This window comes from Chrysochloris asiatica, unplaced genomic scaffold (assembly GCF_000296735.1).
Source record: "Chrysochloris asiatica unplaced genomic scaffold, ChrAsi1.0 scaffold00027, whole genome shotgun sequence".
NCBI classification, from domain to species: domain Eukaryota; kingdom Metazoa; phylum Chordata; class Mammalia; order Afrosoricida; family Chrysochloridae; genus Chrysochloris; species Chrysochloris asiatica.
The window spans coordinates 16,636,383-16,653,502 of record NW_006408545.1 but is presented as its reverse complement, the minus strand read 5'-3'; the positions used below and the strand labels follow the sequence as shown (position 1 = coordinate 16,653,502).

General features: G+C 37.7%; 1 protein-coding gene across 2 annotated transcripts in view; it reads right to left on the bottom strand.

Moving 5' to 3' along the window:
- CDK19 (cyclin-dependent kinase 19) overlaps nucleotides 1-17,120 on the bottom strand; it is a 247,132-nt gene that overhangs the window by 209,626 nt on the left and 20,386 nt on the right. The window lies entirely within an intron of this gene.

The window sequence follows — 17,120 nt, the reverse complement described above, 5'->3', positions numbered from 1 at the left end:
CTTGAACCTCTGGAAGTTCTCTGTCAATGTATGCTTGCAGCCATTTCTGTATTACCTTTAGTAAAACTTTACTCACATGGGATAGCAAAGAGATTGTCCAAAGATTTCCGCATTCCGTTGGGTCACCTCTCTTTGGAATGTGCACAAATATGGATCTCTTCCAATCAGTCAAACAGATAGTTGTCTTCCAAATTTCTTGGCAGAGTGCCTCCTGTGCCGCCTCACTTTCTTAGAAGATTTCAATTTTTATTCCATCAATTCCTGGTGCCTTGTTCTTTTCCAATTCCTTCGATGCACCTTGGACTTCCTCCTTCAGTATCATTGGCTCTTGATCATATGCTACCTCTTGAAACCGTTGAACATTAACCATATTTCCTTTTGGTACAGTGACTGTGTAGTCCTTCCATCTTCTCTTGATGCTTTCTGCATCATTCAATAATTTGCCCAGAGAATCTTTCAATAACGAAAGTCAAGGCTTGAATTTTTTCTTCAGTTCACCCAGCTTGAGAAGTGCTGAGCATGTTCTTCCTTTTTGGTTTTCTGATTCCAGATCTTTGCACATTTTATTGTAATATTTGGCTTTATCTTGAGCTGATCTTTGAAATTTTCTGTCCAGCTCTTGTACCTCCTCATTTCTTCCATTTGCTTTAGCATCTCTACACTGGAGAGCAAGTTTCAGTGTTCAATTTCATCATCACTGTCTTTAGTGACTAGTACATAAATTTTAATAATAGTGATATTAAGTGGTCTTCCTTGTATGCTACGGATATTATCATATTATAAACAGACAGCATTGTACTCAAGAGAGACCTTTAAATGGTCTTTTTGACAATGATAGTGATGTCATTCCTCTTCAATTTGACGTTCTTGGCACAGTAAACCATATGATTTTCATTTAAAAATGGCCAAATACCAAGCCATTTCAACTCACTAATACGTACGGTATCTATCTTTACATGTTCCATTTCAATCTTCCTAGAATCATGCTTCAATCTTCAAACTTCAAATCTTCCTAGAATCATACTTCATACATTCCATGTTCCAGTTATGGGGCCTGGTGTGGTGTTGTAGGATAAGCACTCGATCACAAGTTCAGTTTAAACCACAAAGACAGTGATTCCAACCTCACCAGTCACTCCTTGGAAACCCTGTACAGGGTCGCTATGGTTGGAATCGACTAGACAGCACTTAACAACAACAACAATGTTCTAATTACGAATGGATGTTTGCAGCTATTTCTCATCCATTTTTAGTTATGCCCCATCAGCAAGCGAAGGTCCCGAAAGCTTTGTTCCATCCACGTTATTAAGGTCAATTCTACTTTGAGGAGGCAGCTCTTACCAAGTCATATTTTTAGCTCCTTCCAACCTGAGGTGCTCATATTCCAGCACATTATCTGACAAGCTTCTGCTGCTATTCACAGTGTTTCCATCTTCCAGCACTATATCTGACAATGCCCCACTGCTACTCGCGAGGTTTTCAGTGGCTAACCATTCAGAAATGGTCCACCTCTCCTTCAGCTCTGCTGAAACCTGTCCACCCTAGGTGAACCTGCTGGTGTTTAAAATACTGGTGACATAGCTTCCAGAATCACAGCAACATTCAAGCCACCATAGTATGTATACAAATATATACAAATACATTTACAGACAAAGCAAATATTGCAAAATATTCACAACTGTTTAATCTGGATCTAGGGATAGCAAACTAAAGCCCAGGTGAAACCCAGCTGCTGCCTGGTTTTACAAATAAAGCTTTATTGAAACACCGCCATGCCCATTCATTTATCTGGTGTCTAGGGCTGCTTTCTTACTACAACTGCACAATTGACAGAGACCATATGGTGCCCAAAGTCTAAAATACTTACTATTAGTTCTTTACAGAAAAAAACTGCTAACCCCTTGTGGTGTAGTGAATTGCTTAATATATCTCTTCTAGCCTTAGCTTTTGTAACTACCAACAAACAACTCTTTTCCTGATGGATGTGAGTAAGAGAAGGTAGTAGAAGATACTGATAGGATGACAGGATCCAGCTGTGGATGTTAACAGAGCTCAATGTAATTATAAAGGCTTAAAATTCTAGAAGATAAAATAAGCCATCTCAGAAGCCGGAGGACGGGCAGAATCTCAATACCTTCAAAGAAGAAAAGCCAGGAATAGAGCATGCCTTTTGGACCCTGACATCCCTGTGCAGTGAACCTCAGTGACCAGTGATAGAAAGCTGTGACAATGAAGAAGACCATAGACCAGTAAAGATAAGTGACTCTGAGCTGGAAGCTTGCTAGTAGAATAGGGTGCCTCCAGGCACCTAGTGGGGGGAGCTGCATTTGCTGACCCAGGAAGCTAGAGAAGAGCAAAGAGCCTTCAGACTAAGGGTTATGGTGGAGTGGTGTGTCCTATGTGCATTTTATCAGCAGTCCTAAAAGAGCTATGTCCAACTCAACAGGCAGAGAGGAGCCTGCCTGTGGATGTGCCCAAGGAGAGGCTGTCCTGGCTAGAAGCACGGTGCTCTGAGCATTTCTGACCCTGAATTGTAACCTGTTAACTTCCCTAGTAAACCTCATAACTGTGAGTACGGTGTCTTTGCAACAGCTTATGGAACCCAATAGCAAAGCAGAGAATGTTGTAGCAGGGATGGCTGGCACCACATTTTTTTGCAACCTTCATCGAGACAGTACCTATACAGGTGATCTTGGAACTTTAAACTTTTCTCTATGTTTACAATTTTCATAATTAAAAGCTGGTGAATACATATAATTTTACTCATATTTTCATTTCTCTCTCAGTAATACAGATAACTATATAAACATATGGCTGGAAGGAAAGTTTGGCCACAATCATAATACCAACCTAAGGAGAAGTCTTAAAACTTCATGAGGGTAATTTGGTAGTGATCTATTTTTAAACATTCATAGGTTTACAAAATTTTATACTATAAAGAACAGAGGTGAGAAAAAATTAATAGTAGTCCTCATTACCTACCAGATATTATTTTAAGAACTTCGCATGTAATTCTCAGCAACCCCATGAGGTAGAAACTACTATCCCCATTTTACAGTTAAGGTACTAAGAGGGTTAATTTGCCCAGGTCACTATCCTATTAAGTGGCACTGCTAGGATTATGCAACTTCAAAGCACTTAACCATCCTACAATACTGCCTGTGGAAAAGAAGGATGAAGAAAATAAATGGAAATTTTAACATGTATTTTGTTGTTGTTAGTGCCACGGAGTAGTTTCTCATCATAGAAACCCTATATGGGTTTCAATCACCAACCTGACGGTTAGCCATCTAGTACTTATCATACAGTGCCACACCAGGATCCCTTACCATGTACAGTATAACCCTATTTCTGTAACTTTGTGTTTGAGGGAATTTAAGTGTTTGTGTGTTTGCCACAAAGCAAGAAAAGTTGTCAGGAAAGAAATACATCAAAATCATAAGAATTTATCTTATTTCATGAGATGAAATACAAACAACCAATCAATAAATGTAGATATTCAACCTCCCTGGTAATGGAAAAAAATGATAATAGTATAAAAACAATAAGACAAACATTGTCTGCCGTAACAGTTTAGAAAACTAGACACAAGTCAGTATGGACAAGGGTGAGGTGAAAAGGGCAGCATCATGCCCATTTGGTGGAAGCATTAATTTTCACAATCTTTTTGGTAAAAACAGCATGATGTTGTTTCTAAATTTAAAATACTCACACCCCATGATTCAACAGTTTCACTTTTTGAATTTTTTTCTAAAGACAAGTGGACACGTATACTATTATTCGCTATAGAATTTTAATTTTTTTAATCCACCAACCAAACCAGTGGCCAAAAAGTCAATTCGGACTCCTGGTGGCCTCTTGATCAGAACAGAATTGTGCTCCATAGCGTTTTCAGTAGCTACTTTTATAGAAGTAGATCGATGGATTTTCCTTCAAACTGTTCACCAAAAATAGATTAATCATAATAAGGTGTGCCCTGACAATGGAATAGCAGTTTTAAATGATTACAAAGACCTGTATTTTCTAATATGAGCCCTGGTGTGGTGCTGGAGAATAAGACCTAGACTGCTAACTACAAAGTTGGCAATTCAAACCCAACAGTCACTCTCAGAAACCTTATACTGGGTCACTAAGAGTTGGAACTGTCTCGACAGCACACAACAACACTTACTAACATGGAAAGCCACAATACAGTGTTCAAATTTCAAAAGAATGGGCTAGAAAACAACATATGTAATTCTATTATTGTAATTTTTTCAAAGAATAAATATGTACTTGTGTGTGTGTGAAAAATAGACAAAAAAGATGTCAAGAAAGAAATGCACCAAAATATCAAGTAACTATCCCTATATGGTAGGATTTTGAGTATTTCTTACTTTCCCTCTTGTATTTTAATCTTACTATTTAATTATTTTGGAAAATTTAATAACAAAATTATTTCAAAGTTATACTCAATTTTAAATATTTGTTTAGTATATTTCAATCACCATTTTCTTATAAGGTTTTCAGTGACTAAATATTCAGAAGTAGTTCGTCACTCTTTCTTCCTAGTCTGTCTTCATCTGGAAGCTCATCTAAAACATGTCCACCATGGGTGACCCTGTTGGTATTTAAAATACCGGTGGCATAGCTTTCAGAATCACAGCAACTCACAAGCCACCACAGTACGACAAACTGACAGACAAGTGGTGGATTTTCTTATTTATAACATCCTGCAAATTATTTCTACCAGTCCTCTGTCACTTGGCCATACTCTCGTGGCTTATATGTTGCTGCAATGCTTAAAGTTATGTCACTGGTATTTCAAATACCAGAAGGATCACCCATCATGGACAAGTTTCGGCAGACCTTCCAGACCAGAAGAGACTAGGAAGAAGGGCCCGAAGATTTCTTAAGAAGTTGGCCAGTGAAAACCTTATGAAAAGCAGTTGAACATACAGTACTGGATAATTAGCCTCTCAGGTTGGAAGGCACTCAAAATACAACATGAAATAAAGCTTTCAGGACCTTCATTAGCTGATATGACAGGGCTCAAAATGAGAAGAAACATTTTGTAAATATCTATGAATTATCACAACATGGAATGCATAAAGTATAAACCTAGGTAAATTGGAAGTTGTCAATGATAGATATACAAGAAATTACTGAGCTGAAATGTACTGCTATTGACCATTTTAAAAAAGACAATCATATGGTCTACTATGCCAAGAATGAAAAATTGAAGTGGAATGAGGTTGTTGTTGTTAAGTGCCTTCGAGTCAGTTCCTACCCATAGTGACCCTGTATAGGGTTTCCAAGGAGCGACTAGTGAGCTTGAACCGCCAACCTTGCAGTTCAAACGGCTTTGCAGACTGGTGCATTAACCCACAGCGCCATACCAGGACTCCTGGTAGTCATGGTCAAAAAAGAACATTTCATGATCTATCTTTAAGCACAGTGCTGTCAATGAGAGGATAATACCCATATGCCAACAAGTAAGATCTATGAATATGACTATTATTCAAATTTTTAAACCAATTACTAATGCCAAAGATGAAGAACCAGAAGATTTTTACAAACATCTATAGTCTGAACTTCACCAAACATGCAATTAAGATGCATTGATAGTTGTTCAAGTGATTGGAATGCAAAAGTTGAAAAGGAGGAGGATTGGTAATTGAAAACTACGGCCTTGTTGAAAGAAATGATACTAATGATCACATAACAGAATTTTGCAAGACCAACAGCTTATTGAAAACACCTTTTTTCAATTTCAACAGTGAGTATACATGTGAATCTAGCCAGATGGAATACAAAGGAATCAAAGAGACTACATCAGAATAAAAAGAAGATGGAGAAACTCAGTATCATCAATCAGAACAAGGCCAGGGATCAGAACAAGACCCATCAATTGTTCATATACAAATTCAAGTTGAAGCTGAAGAAAAAACAAGTGTATGAGAGCCAAAATATGACCTTCAGTATATTCCACCTAAATTGAGAGATCATTTGAACAACAGATTTAATGCATTAAACACAAATGACCAAAGACAAGACAAGTTATGGGTGATATCAAAGACATCACACATGAAGAAAACAAAAGGCATTAAAAAAGAAAGGAAAGAAAAGACCAAAATGGTTGAGAGAAGAGTCTCTAAAACTTGATCCTGCATATAGTGTGGTTACAGGGAATAAGAAAAAGGATCAAATACCTGAACAAAAGATTTAAAAGGTCAACTACAGAATACAAAGTAAATTATTATAATGAAATGTGCTAAGACCTGGAGTTAGGAAACTAACAGTGAATACCACAGTTGGCATTTCTCAAGCTCACAATTGGACCAATTGAAGAAAAAGCTCAGGCCGGCCTCAAGTTTGCAATAATGAAAGATTCTATGGGAGAAATATTGAGCAATACGGGAAACATCAAAAAAATGGAAGGAATAGTCACTGTAAAGAAAAAAAAAAAGAACTGGTTAGTAGATTTTTTTTTATTATTTAAGGAGAAAGCATAAGATCAAGAACCAACAATACTGAACGAATCAATCCAAGCTTCACTCAAGGCACGGGCAAAAAATAAGGCTCAGGAATTGACCAAATACGAATTGAAATGTTTCAACAAACTGACACAGCATAGTAAGCACTCACTCACTTATGCTGAGGAATTTACAAGACACCTACCTGGCCAACTGACTGATGAGATCCATATTTGTGCCCATTCCAAAGAAAGGTTATATAACAGAAAGTGGAAATGATCAAATATTATTAATATCACAAGTAAAACTATGCTGAAAATAATTTTTAAATGGCTGCAGCAGTACGTACATAAGGCACTGCCAGAAATTCTAACCAGGTCAGAAGAGTACAAAGAGCAAGGGTTATCACTGTTGTCAGATGAACCTTCATTGAAAGCAGAGAATACCAGAAAGATATTTACCTGTGTTTATTGACAATGCAAAGGCATTCAACCATGTGGATCACAAAAAAGTATGGCTAACATTGCAAAGAATAGGGACTCAGAAGACTTAATTGTACTTATACTGAACCTGTATATAGAACAAAGAGGTGGTCATTCAAACAGAAAAAGTGGTTTAAAATCAGGAGAGCTGTACTTCAAGAAATTGAAATTTTCACAAGCATCTGTATCCTTTTACCATACTTGAGATATGCAGATGACACAAATTTGCTTGCTGAAAATGAAGAAAAACTGAAGCACTTACTAATAAACAGCAAAGACTACAGCCTTCAGTACGGATTGGACTATACTCAACCTACAGAAAACAAAAATACTCACAATTGGACCAGTAAGCAACATGATGATAAATGTAGAAAAGATTGAAGTTGTAAAAGATTTCATTTTTTGGGGTCCACAATCAATGCTCATGGAAACAGCAGTCAAGAAATCAAAGGACCTTTGCATTTGGCAAATTTGCTGCAAAAAATTTCTTGAAAGTGTTAAAAAGCAAAGATGTCACTTTGAGGAGTAAGGTGCATCTAACCCAAGCCATGGTATTTTCAATTGCTTCACATGCATTCAAAAGCTGGACAATGGATGAAGCAGACTGGAAAAAAATGGATGTATTTGAGTTATTATGCTAGAGAAAAATACTGAACAGAATGCCAAAAGAAAAAATAAATCTGTCTTGGAAGAAGTACAGCCAGAATGCTCCTTTGAAGTAAATGATGAGTGAAAAGGTGAGTGAAAAAGAGGAAGATCCTCAACGAGATGGATTGATACAGTGGCTGTAACAATGGACTCAAACACAGCAATGCTTGTGAAGATGGCACAGGACAGGCCAGTTTTCCATTCTGTTATACAAAGACGCACTGAGTTAGAACTGGCTCAAAGGCACCGACCAACTTACCTACTGTGAAAGACCAACATAGCATGCAGCATATGTTTAATTATGGAAATGAGAACAATTCGTTCTTCAGGAGTTCAAGAAATCTTAGAAATAAAGAGACTAAAAAAAGACAATGAACATCCTTTAACAAAAAGTAAAAAGTCAAGCTACCAATTGGGAGAATATGATGGAAAACTATCTGGTGACAATATAATAAATATATATATATTTATTTACATATATATAACTTTGGCACCTTAACAGTAAAAAGACATTCTAATAAAAATGGACAAATGAATAGACATTTTACCAAGAGGATATTGAAATGGTCACTAAACACGTGAAAAGATGCTCAATATCATTAGCCATCAGGAAAACGAAAATCAAAAACACAATGGGATATCATTTCATTCCCATTAGGATAGTAATGACAAAAACTTAAAAAATTAAACAGAAAATAACAAATTTTGGTGAAGATTTGGGTAAAATTGGAAGCCTTATCCATTGCTAGCATAAATACAGCATGGCACAGCCATTATCATCTGACCCAGAGTCCTGGTGTGGCGCTGCGGGTTAATGCGTCAGACTGCAGTTCAAGCATAACAGCTGCTCTTCGGAAATCCTATACAGGGTCGCTATGGATCGGAACTGACTCAACGACACTTAGCAACAACAACCATCTGACCTAGCAATTCCACTCCTAGGTATATACACAAATGATTTGAAAGCAGAGACTCACACAGAGTACACCAATAATTACTGCAACACTATTCACAGCAGCTAAAGGGGGAAACAACCTAAATATATCTAGGAATGAAAAAGGAATCAACAAAAGGTAATACATATATACACTGGAATACTACTCGGCCAGTATGAGAAATGAAGTCTTAATATGTATTATATAGATGGAATATATAATATAAATGGAACTTGAACACATTATGCTGAATGAAATAAGTCAATCACAAAAGGACAAATATTGTATGACCTCATTTACATAAAAAGATAAGAATGGGCAACTTTAGAGAGACCAGTTAGGTAGTAGCTAGCAGGAAGAGGCCAGGGAAATTATTGTTGATGGAAGATTGCATGGATTAAGGGTAAGGTTGGATAGTCAATTACTGCCAATAAATTATGCACCTGTAAAAAGTTGGGAAACGTTGTGTGAGATATTTACATCAATTAAAAAAAAAAAAAAGAGTAGCTGCTAAAACTGCTTATGTACAGCAAAACACCTCATAAGATTTGGTTCCTTGGTTTAGAGAGGTTTAGGGTCATGGTTTCACGGGACACCCCAGTTAATTGACCTAATAATATGTTTAGTGTTTATGTTCTACCTGCCAATTCCTTATGGAGTGCCTGGGGTCTTAAAAGCTTTCAGGCAGCCATCAAAGGTCTCTATTCAGCTGGATAACAGCAACTTGAAAGACGAGATCAGAACCTTAGGGGTAAGTAAATTTATTATAATGGGGGAGCGACAACCCAGAAAAGGAGAGCACCGTTCGAAAAGATTTAATCAATGTCATTGACTTGTATATGCAAAAACTGTTAAATAGGTTTTGCTATGTATATTCTCAACAACAACAAAGTTTTTTTTTTTTTTTAAAGAGAATAAATGGTTGCAGTGCAGTGAATTATTTCATATTGCTTTTCTACCCATAGTTTTTGTGACTCTGACCAAATCATTTTTTTTTTTTTTTTGATGGGTCTAGGTAACAGAAGACGGGAGAAAATGCTGATAAGATGATATGATTCAGTTGTGAATAACTGTTAACAGGACTAATTGCAACTGTAAAAACTTGGGAAATCTGACAAGGGACTTGCCTGGTCACTTTTGCCATCCTGCTGTGTTTAAAATGAACTCAGAAACAGGAAGGAGGATTCCACTACCATCAAGGAAAAAGAGCCAGAAGTGGAGTACGTCCTTTGGACCCTGAGATCTCTGTACACGGAACCTTCTTGAACCAATGACAGAAAGCTGTGACACCAGGAGTGGCAGAGGAGCTGGAGCAGCAGAATTGAGCCAGAGCACCAGAGAGCAGTGGGCTTCCCAGCCCACGGAGCAAGTAAAGCTGAGGGCCTCTGGGCAGGTAATTAGGGAAGCTAGATTTGCTGACCTACTAAGCTAGAGTTGAGCAGCTTCAGGCTATGCTTATGATGGACGCTCATCAGCAGTGCTAAAAGAGCTTTGTAACATTGCAGGAGCAGGACAGAGGTCAGGCCAAGGGGTTGATGGTCAGAGACAGGCAAGCAGAGAAGAGGCTGTCTTGACAAAAGAACTGTATCCTGAAATTTTCTGATAAAAAATTATCACCTGTTAACTTCCCTAAGACGACCCATAATCGTAAGTATTGTCTCTGAGTTCAGTGTGGTCATTGCAGTGAATGATAGAAATCAGCTGAGTACAGACTGCTACAGAAAGGATGGTTAGTGTCAGATTTGATAGAGAAGGTAGAAGGCTGGCGGCATGTCTGACCTTAGTCCCAACAAGAATCAGCCTTGGGCTGATGTGCAGTTTGCATCTCATCCTTTGCCCTTGTGAAGTTAGAGGAGGTCAGATACTGTCGTCTATACTCTTTTCCCACTGGTAAAACAAATAATAATGTATCCATTTAATTAAATATAATTGTTAAGTATCTAAAACAATGATTCTCTGCAGAAGGTTCGAAAGCAGACTTTTACACACACACTCAAGAACATTGTTGTTGCTAAGTGTCATCAAGTCCGTTTCAACTCATAGTGATCCTGTATAGAGTTTCCAAGGCTTTACATGTTTGAGGAAGCAGAAAGCCTCATCTTTCTCCCTCAGAGCAGCTGGCGGGTTTGTGGTTCATAGTCCAATGTTTACCCTATGAAGCCCCCAGGCTCCCACCCTCAAGAATAACTACATATAATCAGCTGTGCCGCTATTCTCACCCTCCTTTACCGAGCAAAGGTTTCATGTAAAATTTAAGTTATGTTCTCTATTATGAGTACCAAATTTCTCTATTGTATTTTCTTCTCATTTGTGTAAAAAGGTAAGGACTCCCTTGTTACACATAGCTTTACTAAAAGCTCGTCTTCATAAATTTAAATCTTAAACCTTTATATTTATGGGAAAAGAATAGCCTTTTCAACAAATAGTGCTTGGACAACTGGCCTTGCACATGCAACAGAATAAAGACAGACCTCTACCTCACACCACATACTCAAAATGGATCAACAGCCTGAACATAAAAGCAAAATCATTAACCACTTAGATTACAATGTTGTTGTTGTTATGTGACATCTTTGCAAACTTCAACCCCTTTCTGCTTCTGTCCCCCAATTCTTCATACCATTTCATCTGTCCCTCATGACTGGCCTCTGTAGTCTCATTCTTGATAATAACTTGGGTAGAAAAAATAAATTACATATATATATATATATATATATATATATATATATAGCTAAGCTAAGTGCCATCGAGTCGGTTCCGACCCATAGCGACCCTGTACAGGGTTTCCGAGGCTATAAATCTTTACGGGAGCAGAACACCTCATCTTTCTCCCGCGGAGCAGCTGGCAGTTTCGAACTGCTAGCCTTAAGGTTCGCAGCCCGATTCGTAACCACTACGCTACCAGAGCTCCTTGTATGTATATATGTATGTATATATATATATTATTTGACATCAATGCTCCACACCAAATCCATTGCCACTCAGTTGGCTCTAAGTCACAGTGAGTAGTCCAAGACTGCAGATTTTTACAGGAGCAGACAGCCTCATCTTTCTCTTACTGAGGAGCTGCTGGGTTTGAATCATCAACCTAGTAGTGAGCAGTCCAGAGCTTAACAAACTCTGTCCACCAGGACTCCTTAGATTCTAAACGAGAACCCTCACATATGCAGCTAGCACAGTGCTACACACAAAGTAAAATTCAATAAGTTATGTTACTGATTATAATTCTCTGTATGCTAAACAAATAAAGCAAATATAATTTCTCTATACATGAAAACAGAAAATGGTTTCCATTGTATTGTTCTAGATAAGGAAAATATTAAAAAGCAAAACCTAAAAGTGTCATGTGATATATATAAGGGAGCTTCAAAAGGTTTTCCACATGAAGCCCGCTTCTATTAAAAAAAAAAAAAAAACATTTACCCAAGAACTGTTTATAAATAATCTTGAAGCACTAAAAACAACCTATATTAGTAGGGAATTTACTTATTTTATTATATCAATTCCCTTTTCAAACCTGGCAGTCAAGACACCTGAATTCAGAACTTGTTCACTAAAAGAAAGACAACCCAACTGACAACCAAATTGGTAAGATTAAAGTAAGGGAAATCTCCTACAATTAAAGTGGGGAAAATATTGAAAATGATTTAATAGACATGAAAAACAGAGCCTAAAAGATTAACATCCTTTAATAACATATCTGAAGGAGAGAACAAAAGAGCTCAAAGAGGAGGGAAAGGAAATAATCAAAGAATAATGGGAAGTCAAAATGACCCTCATATGCAAATTCAGACTGAAGCTGAAGAAAATTAAAACAAGTCAACAAGAGGCAAAATATGACCTTGAATATATCCCACCTGAATTTAGAGATCATCTGAAAAACAGATTTGATACAATAAACACTAAAGACCAAAGACCAGAAGAGTTGTGGGATGACATCAAGAACATCATACATGAAGAAAGCAAAAAGGCATTAAGGCAAGAAAGAAAGAAAAGATCAAAATGGATGTCAGAAAGACACTGAAACTCGCTTTCAGCGTAGTGAAGCTAAAGCAAATGAAAGAAATGAGGAGGTCCGAGAGCTGAAGAGAAATTTTCAAAGGTCAGCTCGAGAGACAAGGTCAAATATTACAACAAAATGTGCAAAAATCTGGAATCAGAAAACCAAAAGGTAAGAACACGCTCAGCATTTCTCAAGCTGGGGGAACTGAAGAAAAAATTCAAGCCTTGATTTTCATTATTGAAGGATTCTTTGGGCAAATTACTGAATGATGCAGAAAGCATCAAGAGAAGATAGAAGGAATACACAGAGTCACTGTAAAAGGAAATGGTTAATGTTCAACCATTTCAAGAGGTAGCATATGATCAAGAGCCAATGATATTCAGGGAGGAAGTCCAAGGTGCATTGAAGGAATTGGCAAAGAACAAGGCACCAGGAATTGATGGAATAAAAATTGAAATCTTTCAAGAAAGTGAGGTGGCCAGGAAGCACTCACTCATCTCTGCCAAGAAATTTGAAAGACAACTATCTGTTTGACTGATTGGAAGAGATCCATATTTGTGCCCATTCCAAAGAGAGGTGACCCAACGGAATGCAGAAATCATTGGACAATCTCTTTGATATCTCAAGTGAGTGAAGTTTTGCTAAAGGTAATACAGAAACAGCTACAAATGCTTGAGAAATGCTGAGCATGTTCTTACCTTTGGTTTTCTGATTCCAGATCTTTGTTCGAACAGAACATGGGAACACTGAATGGTTTAAAATTAAGAAAGATGTGTGACAGGGTTGTATTCTTTCACCATACTTATTCAACCTGTATGCTGAGGAAATAATAGGAGAAGTTGGGTTCTATGAAGAAAAACGTAGCATCAGGATTGGAGGAAGACTCATTAATGCAGATGATACAGCCTTGCCTGCTGAAAGTGAAGAGGACTTAAAACATTTACTGATGAAGATTAAAGACCACAGCCTTCGGTATGGATTGCATCTCAATGTAAAGAAAAAAAATCTTCACCACTGGACCAATAAACACCATTCTTACCAATGGAGAAAAGATTGAAGTTGTCAAGGACTTCATTATTCTTGGATCAACTATCAACACTTGTGGAAGCAGCAGTCAAGAGATTAGACGACGTATTGCATTAGGCAAATCTGCTGCACAGAAACTTTTTAAAGTGTTGAAGAGCGAAGATGTCAGCCTGAGGACTAAGGTGCGCCTGACCCAAGCCATGGTATTTTCAATAACCTCATGGATGTGAAAGCTGGACAGTAAATAAGGAAGATCATAGAAGAATTGATACCTTTGAATTGTGGTGTTGGAGGACAATAATAAAAGTACCATGGGCTGCCAAAAGAACCAATAGATCTGTTTTGGAAGAAGTGCAGCCAGAGTGCTCCTTAGAGGCCAAGATGGCTAAACTTCATCTCTCATACTTTGGACATATTGTCAGAGGGACCAGTTGCTGGAGAAGGATACCATGTTTGGTAAGGAGGAGGGTCAGAGAAAAAGAGGAAGACCCCAATGAGATAGATTGGCCAGGTGGCAGCATTGATGGACTCAAGTGTGACAGCGATAGTGAGATTGGCCCAGGATCAGACATTGTTTCGTTCTGCTGTGCATGGGGTCGCTATGAGTCGGTTCCGACTCGATGGCACCTGACAACAACATATCCATGTGAAAGCTGGACAGCGAACAAGGAAGACCATAGAAGAATTGATGCATTTGAGTTATGGTGTTAGAGGAGAATGTTCAAAGTACCATGAACTGCCTAAAAGAACAAACAGATCTATTTTGGAAGAAGTGCAGCCAGAATGCTCCTTGGAGTCCAGGATGGCCAATCTTCATCTCTCATACTTCGGACATATTGTCAGGAGGGAACAGTCGCTGGAAAAAGATATCATGTTTGGTAAGGTGGAGGGTTGAAGAAAAAGAGGAAGACCCCTTGCTAGATGGCTTGGCACAGTGGCAGCATCAATGGGTTCAAGCATGGCAATAATTGTGAGATTGGCCCAGGACTGGGCAGTGTTTCATTCTGTTGTGCATATGGTCGCTATGAGTCAGTACCCGCTCAATGGCACCTAACATCAAAAACAACAAACCAAAGGCAAAAGAAAGGGCCCTCCAGAGCTTCCAAAAATAACTGACAGGAGGGATAACTGGGGTAGTGAGGTTTTAGGAAAACTGGGGTAGCAGAAAATGAGCTAGAAGTGAGATTGTTGTTGTCAAGTGCCATCCAGTCAGTTCCAACATATAGCAACCCTGCATAGCGTTTCTGAGGAGTGGCTGGTGAGGTTAAACTGCCAAATTTGAGGTTCAAATGGAATTTACAGTTGAGTGCTTATCTTGTAATGCCAAATTAGGACTCCTAGAAGTGAGAATAAAGCAACTAAATAGAACTTTGTGTCTCTTCAAGTTTGAATTATGTGCATAGATGAAAACATGCAATAATTTGTAAAACATAATGTAAACAAAGACAGGTGAATTAGGAAAACAAACAACTTACCAGAGTTTGGTTAAATTTTACAATGCCTGGATAAAATGGAAAATCCTGAGATTCCAGAGAAGAAAAAACTTCCAATAAAGAAACTTCCTATGAGCAAAACATGCTAAAACGTGATAAAACAACATTGAACTGTGAAAATTTTCTAACTTTTTTAATATGTAATTCTATATTCTACCAAACTATTAATCAAATATGATAGCAAAATGCATTACCAGATACACACTCAGAGATTCTACCAATCCTGTATAAAAAAAAAAAAACCTATTCAAGAGGGCCTCACTGACCTCAAAAGAGAATCCAAGAAAAACCACACATGAGATATAAAAACGACCCAGAAGACTTGAAGACGGGCAAAATAAATTAAGACTCACTAGGACTTAGAACTTGGAAGATTCTGTTTCAAGTGGCCTTTATTTGAAACACAGGATTACATTTTCTCCTCTCTGGGTCTTAGCACACTATTTCATTCAGCAGTAATACATTTTTGTAATTATAGTAGCTTAATGCTGTTGAATGGATTTCAATATTCACTTTTTAGGATCAACCAATTGACAAAAAGCATTCACTAAATCAGGATGCTGTAAAAATTCTATTTTAAATATCAGGAGATGGAGTAAAAAGAAGAAGTACTATTGCTTTTCTTAACATCCACATCTGGAAGGCCCAGGGGTAATATCTAAATTGATAAATCAAGAAAAGCAAATTTAGGTTTATAAATTGAAAGTCATGAAAATGCTGCCAGAAAAAAATTAAATTAGAAAAATAATAAATGTGAAGGTGGGAGGAGAGGGAGAGAACACATAAGACAATGAGAACTACTCAGTTTTTCAAATGGAAACCATGAGAAATTGCCAGTTAATCAAGATTATAAAAAATATTGAAACAGAAATGGTTAACAACCTCTGAGAAATGAAGAGGGTGGAGACATGGGCAGTATAGGAAAAGGGCAGGCTTTTACTTTTCATTGCACGTACAACTGTACATACTGTTGAGGTGTCTAACTCATGTGCAAATATTACTTGATGTTTTTTAACAACGTAAGAAAATGCTACCAATTTGATAGTAATATAGTACAAAGAGCAACAAATTGCTGAAAAATTAAAGTTAATAAAAGCTCTGATAACACAAAATCAAATTGCATAAAATTTTCAGAAGGAAAAAAAAGTCAAATTCTTAAAATGTGTACCTAAATCCAAACCAATGGAATTTAATCAGTGGTGTGACACAGTAGAATAAGTACTGGATCACTAACTGCAAGGTATAAGGTCCAAACACACCAGTTACTCCTTGGAAACCCTGTACAGGGTCACTATGAGACGGAACCAACTTTAAATGCAATTATATAGTACATTATAAATGGAGAAAGGGAAAAAGGACACTAAAGTCTGTAAAAATCAACACATTTTGTGCCTCGTAACTGCTTGGCATCTTTATACTTACTTAATAACCATAAGGAAAATGGTTAACTTTTCCTATAGCAAAGGAGCCCTGGTAGCGCTGTGGGTAAGGGAGTGGTATGTGAACTGCTAAGTGGACAGTTCAAACCCTCCAGTTACTGCTGCCTGTTCTCATAAAGGTTTACCCTTATATAGGGTCTTGACCCTTATATGTTGTTGTTGTGAAGTGCCGTTGAGTCGGTTCCAACCCATAGCAACCCTATATAGGGTTTCCAAGGAGCAACTGGTGAGCTTGAACTGCCTACCTTGCAGTTCAAATGGCTTCGCAGTCTGGCACATTAACCAACAGCGCCACATCAGAACCCTTGTATAGGGAATAAAAATTGAAATCTTTCAAGAAAGTGAGGCGGCACAGGAGGCACTCACTCATCTCTGCTAAGAAATTTGGCTGACTGATTGGAAGAGATCCGCATTTGTACCCATTCTAAAGAGATGCAACACAACGGAATGCAGAAATCATCAGACAATCTCTTTGATATCCCATGATATCCCATTACTAAAGATAATACAAAAACAGCTGCAAGCATACATTGACAGAGAACTTCCAGAGGTTCAAGCTGGATTCAGAAGAGGCTGTAGAACGAGGAATATCATTGCTGATGTCTGATGGATCTTGTCTGACAGCAGAGAATATCAGAA